This window comes from Spermophilus citellus (genome assembly GCF_964194105.1).
Source record: "Spermophilus citellus genome assembly, chromosome: 2".
In the NCBI taxonomy this organism is placed as follows: Eukaryota; Metazoa; Chordata; class Mammalia; order Rodentia; family Sciuridae; genus Spermophilus; species Spermophilus citellus.
This window is the reverse complement of record NC_138183.1, coordinates 173,549,504-173,555,919: the sequence shown is the minus strand read 5'-3', so window position 1 is coordinate 173,555,919 and position 6,416 is coordinate 173,549,504. Positions and strand designations below refer to the sequence as shown.

At 41.0% G+C, this 6,416-nt stretch overlaps 1 pseudogene across 1 annotated transcript; it reads left to right on the top strand.

The window, feature by feature from the left end:
* Window positions 1-1,406: 1,406 nt before the first annotated feature.
* Window positions 1,407-4,741, top strand: LOC308641685 (RNA polymerase II subunit A C-terminal domain phosphatase SSU72-like; annotated as a pseudogene). The gene is made up of 2 exons: window positions 1,407-1,451; window positions 4,182-4,741. The product of its transcript is annotated as an RNA polymerase II subunit A C-terminal domain phosphatase SSU72-like (transcript).
* Window positions 4,742-6,416: the final 1,675 nt, after the last annotated feature.

The window sequence follows — 6,416 nt, the reverse complement described above, 5'->3', positions numbered from 1 at the left end:
TAGGGGAGATCTCTGGGAAAGTTTTGCCATGTTTCTAGCAACCTCACCTTGGTCAAGGGAAGAGAAGGAGGGTTTAGAGGGGTTTTGCTTCCTGAAAATCCAATATGTGTTTCTAGGTTGCAGCTTCTTGCCCTCAGGAAGGCTTCCCAGCCCCTCCCTTCCTTGTCTCTTAGTCCCTACGATTGTGTGTGTGCGGGGTCTCCTTCTGGAGCTTGCTCTTATGTCTGTTCTGCTTTCCCAGGGAATGATAAGCAAAAGCTCACTTGTGACAATATATTGCTAGTTCTGTTCAACTTTACTACCTGTCCATCTTGGCAGTCTGCTTTCTTATGTGTAAAATAGGACAAGTTAGAAAACCACTCAGGTCTTTGAATATACAGCATTCCTTTCCATCATTACAAGCAACGTCCACATAGCAAGGTCCTCATTTTTGCTGGATGTAAAGCCAGCAAACCTTTGTGAATTTTCTCAATACAGACTTTTAGGCAGCTCTACCAATTGATCAGAGTTGGTACAATAATTTGATGATCTCCAGGCATTTTTGATAAAAACGTAATAATCTCTTACCCTTATACACTTATTATTTACTTATTTACTTTGTTTTGTAGTCCTGGAGATTGAACCCTGGGCTCTCTAACACAGAGCTACATCCTCAGCCTCTTTTCTAAATTTTTATTTTATTTTTAGTTTGAGACAAGGTCTCATTAAGTTGTTTAGGGTCTCACTAAGTTGCTAAGGTTAGCTTTGAACTTGTGATCCTCCTGCCTCAGCCTCCTGAGTCACTGGGATTATAGGCATGTGCCTGTAATCTCAGAAATTTATTTTTAAAGCCTATTTTATCATCATTATTATTATTATTATTATTATTATTAGTTTTGGTGCTGGGGATTGAACTCAGAGGTGCTTGGCTACTAAGCCACATCCCCAGACTTTTTTATATTTTATATTGATACAGGGCTTCACTTAGTTGTTTAGGGCCTCACTAAGTTGCTGAGGCTGGCCACAAACTTTGGAACCCTCCTGCCTCAGTCTCACCAGTTGCTGGGATTACAGGCATATGCCACCATGCCTGCTTCTAAAGCCACTTTCAAATGTATAAAAAAAAAAGCACCCTGAGGGTAAGATGGTTCCTGTTATTTGTGTACCTTACCCCACTATGCTTGTCTTTCAAGGAGAGTTCGATGGATACCTGAGAACTGAGAAAGACCCTCCTCCTCTGACCTGCTTCTTATGATCTTTGCTTCCATTCTCTTACCAATAGTTTCTTTCTGGATCACAGGTTCCATTAATTGCCTGTTTGACCTGGAACCATATGACCTCGTGGGTTCATCTAATGCATCCCTCTGCTCCCAAGCAGCCTACCTCATGGTCATTGCTGTACTGACAAGAACCAAGCCTGTTGAAGGATGACAGCTGTCAGGCTCCAGAGCTCTGTCTTAGAATGTCTGCTGGTAAAACCAACAGAAGTTCCTTGGACTTGTTTGCAGATGACTTGTTGGCTCAAAGGACTCTAGATCCAGACCATGAATTTTTCCTTCTGAACATATCATTAGGTCTGATTATGTGCCAAACCAGCTCCAAGGCAAGGCTTTGTAACTGTGCCTTTTCATTCATCATTATTTTTAGGGAAGATCTGTTTCTCATTGACTGAGGCCTGTTGGGCCCCTCCCTTGCCTTGTCATGCTCAGGACAGCCGGCTTGGCAGCCCTCCAAGGACCATGCCTGCCCCGAGGTGCTGTCGCCTGCCTCTCCTGACTGGCGGCTACAGGCCTGGGCTAGGGCCACCTTTGTTCTTTCACAGTCGGTTATTTTTCCTTGGGCTTGGATGGCTCAGCCGAAGTTGTTGGATGCTCTGCAGGGTGGGAGCCCTGAGCTGCAGAGTTTATGTTGGAAACTGTGTACATTGTTCTGGGTTATCCTCGTGGTGCCAGCATTTTTCCTTTTTGTCTGACAGGGTGAATGGCGTGGCAGGAAATGGGGTGGGGAAAGGGTCATGCACAAGTCAGGGCAGTCTGCCTTATAAGTGGAGGCCCTTTCCCAGCAACATCACTGCTATTGGGGCAGATGAGGGAGGGAGCCAGTGAGGGTATTGGTGAGACAATTGTTTAGATTCAATTATCAAAACTGTTAGACCATCCTCAGGCATGGGCAGGGGAGGGCTGGGGAGAGGGAAAGAAAGAAAAATAAAAGAACATGATTATTTAAATCAGGTTAAACATTTCTATCAACCTTTCCGTATGCCCTTTCCCCTCCTAATCTCTCTAGCCTCTGGTAAGCACCATGCTACTCTTAGCTTCTATGACATCAACATTTTTAGATTCCACAGATGAGTAACATCATATGGCAATTGTCTTTTTGTGCCTGGCTTATTTCATTTACATAACAGTCTCCAATTTCCTTTATGTTGTCTCAATGACAGGATTTCATTCTTTTTGATAGCTAAATAATATTCCATTGCATGTATATACTGTAATTTCTTTATCTATCTTTTGATGGGCACTTAAGTTGTTGCATTTATTGGATATTGTGAGTGATGCTGCAGTAAACATGGGAGGGTAAATGTCTTTTTTTGGGGGGGGTACTGGGGTGCATAACCACTGAGCCATATCCCCAGGCTTTTTAAATATTGTTTAGAGAGAGGGTCTCACTAATTTGCTTAGGGCCTTGCTAAGTTGCTGAGGCTGGCTTTGAACTCATGATCCTCATTTGTGATCCTCCTGCCTCCTAGCTGTTGGGATTACAGGTGTGAGCCACCAAGCCCAGCTCTTTTTGACATAATGTTTTAATTTCCTTTAAATTTTACCCAGTTGTGGTAATTGTATCATATTTAGTTCTGTTAGCATCACACAATGCATATATGTATCAAAACATCAGGTTGTTACTCCGTTAATATGTGCAATTTTTTATGTTTTTGTGTCAGTTAAAAAAGAAGCTTATAGAAACAAAACTGGCATACTAAAATTGATGACTTTTCTCTATGCCAATAATAAAACCACTGAGAAGGAAATCAAGTAAATAATTCAATTCACAATAGCTTTAAAATACCTGGGAAGAAACCTAACCAAGGTGGTGAAAGACCTCTACAATGAAAATTACAGAATACTTTAGAAAGAAATTGAAGGAGATACTAGAAGATAAAAACACTTCTCATGTTCATGAACAGGGAGGATTAATATAGTTACAATGGGCACATTACCGAAAGCAAACCACAGATTCTATGTACTGCCCATCAAAATACCAATGACATTTTTTACAGAACTAGAAAAAATCCTAAAGATTCAAATAGAAACAGAAAAGACCCAGAATAGCCAAAGCAATTTGGAATAAAAAGAGCAATGTTGGATATATCACAATATCCAATTTCCAAATATACTACAGAGCCCTGTAACAAAACCAGCATAGTACTGGCACAAAAGCATCCATGTAGGCCAACAGAATAAAATAGAGGACAGGGAGAAAAACCTATAGCCATGTGATTCTTGACAAGGATGCCAAAAACCTAGGTTGGAGAAAAGACAGTCTCTTTAACAAATGGTGCTGAAAAAACTAGGGATCCACATGTAGAATATTGAAACTAGATCCTTATCTCTCACCCTGGACAAAAATCCACTCAAAATGAATCAAAGATCTCAATGAAATACCTGGATCTTTAAAATTACTAGTAGAAAACAGGGGAAACACTTCAAGATATAAGCACAGGCAACAGCTTCTTGAATAGAACTCTAAAAGCTCAGGAAATATTAGCAAGAATTGACAAATGGCGCAGGGGTGGGGATGGGGTTGTGGCTCAATAGTACAGCACTTGCCCGGCACGTGTGAGGCACTCGGTTTGACCCTCAGCACCATATACATACATACATACATACATATATACATACATAAATATTGTCCACCCACAAATAAAAATATTTAAAAAATTGATAAATGGGATTGCATCAAATATAAAAGCTTCTGCATAGCAAAGGAAACAACAGAATGAAGAAACAGCATATTCTAGGAGAATATCTTTGCCAGCTCCTCTTTTGACAGAGGATTAATATCCAGAATATGTAAAGTACTCAAAAAGCTTAACATCAAAAACATAAACAGAGGCCATCTTGCTCTTGAGGAAGCCACTGGCTGGGTAGGAGCCCTGGAGGGAGTGCGGCAGACAGTGCGTGCCTCCTCCGTGAGGTTCTCAGAGCTCCAGTAACCAGAACCGGAGAAAGGAGGAGCATGACGTCCTCAGCAAGCAGGGATTCAGCATTTCTGAACAGAAACCCGTGTGAAGCTCCCAGGACCAGCACTTGACAAGTCCAATATCGGTGATTTCAGAACCACATATGACCAGATGCACAATGATCTTCTCAGGAAAGACAAAGAACTCTATATGCAGAATAGCATTTTGCATATGTTGGACAGAAATAAGAGAATCAAGGCTCAGCCAGGAAGGTTCCAGAATCGCAAGTGCCTGTTTGACCTAATCCTCGCTTGTGAAGAGAGAGTCTATGACCAGGCGGTGGAAGATCTGAACTCCAGAAAGCAGGAGACCTGCTGGACAGTGCACAGTGGTAATGTGGACATCCAGGACAACCAGAAAGAGGCCATCCTGGGAGCCTTCCTCCTCTGTGAGCTCTGTCAGTGTATCCAGCACACAAAGGACATGGAGAATGAGATGGACAAGCTACTGCAGGAGTTCCAGGGGAAGAGCTGCTGGGCCTTCCTGCACACCATCTGCTTCTACTCAGCTGAGCCTCCTTAATGCTCCTCCTCCCAACACAACTGTACTCCGAGGGGTTCTGGGTGAGTGGTATATAGACTGTGCCTATGGGACGAAAATGTACACAGAAACTCCAGATTAAAGACCATTCTCAGCACCACCTCTCTTTACCAAGAGAAAAAGACAATTACCACCCGCTGCCCCAGCATGTGCCTATTGTTGGTCTGCCTTGCTCTCTTCTACCCCAGTTGCTGGATCATACAAATACCTGAATGAAGCAACAAGCTGTATCTTACTAGGAAAGAACCTGGAATTGCCCCAAATAGATGCTGCTGGTTGTAAATAAACAAACAGAAAGCAAAAATAAAATGACCCAATTAGTGAATGGGCAAATAAACTGAATAGAGATTTCTCAAAACAAGTACAAATGGCCATTAATTATATGAAAAAAAAAATGACATTCTTTACCATCAGGGAAATGCAAATCAAAACTACAATGAAATTCAATCTCACCCCAGTCAGAATGGCTATCATCAAGAATACAAAAACAACAAATAAATAAATGCTGGTGAGGATGCAGGGTAAAAGGAATCTTCATACACTGTTGGTGGGTACGTAAATTAGTGTAGCCACTATGTAAATCAGTATGGAGGTTCCTCAAAAAACAGAAACTAGAACTTTTGTATGATTCAGCTATCCCACTCCCCAGTATTTACCCAAAGGAATTAAATTATACTGTGGAAATACCCGCACAGCCAAGTTTACCACAGCACAATTCACAATAGACAAGTTATGAAATCAACCCAGGTGCCCATCAGTGGATGAATGGATAAATAAAATGTGGCATATATTCACACTGGAGTATTGTTCAGTCATCAAGAAGGATGAAATCATGTCATTTGTAGGAGAATGATTGCACTGGAGATCATCATGTTAAGCAAAATAAGCCAGATTCAGAAAGATAAGAATCACAGGTTTTCTCTCATATGTGAAATCTGGGGCAAAACAATAACATGAAAGTAGGAGGGAGACTATTTGAGAAGAGAAAGAGGGTCAAGAGGAGGGGGAAGGGAGGATAAGGGAAGTCAATGGGGTTTTGATTTATCAAAGAATTATTTATGTACACTTGTACAAATATGCCCAGTCTTTATAATTAATATGTATTAATGAACATGTTTTGAATAAAAATAAATTTAATTTCAATTTTAAAAGATAGCAATAGATTTAAGAAGGTAAGAGAGAAAGTAAAAAAACGGGAGCAAGTGTTTTCTAAATAAATCTCTTCAAGATTACTTCAGCTTTATCATTTGAGGTCTTGAAACATTTATTGTACCAAATAATCCACCTCACATTGAATATGGATGTGTCTTTAATGCTACCCTAGCTTGCCACCCCCTTGGAAAGCTAATTAATCTTTCGCCTGAATTCCATGCATCCAAAACCATTAGCCATATAGTCAGCGTCTTCCAACATAATGAATTCCTTAGAATACTCAGTGTTTCCACTCCTGAGACTGTGTGGCCTCCTCTATCCCACATCATCCATTTCAAAGTTAGTGATTTCCTTGAGGGGACATAAAATCCACTTATGTCAAGAATCTCACAAATGCAGCAAGGTCACTTAAGAGTTGGGGGAGCAGGATCCCAACACAAGTTCTGGCTGCTATCTTGAAACTAGTTTTCCTTTGATACCTTTCCCACAGAAAGTGTGCTTCCAC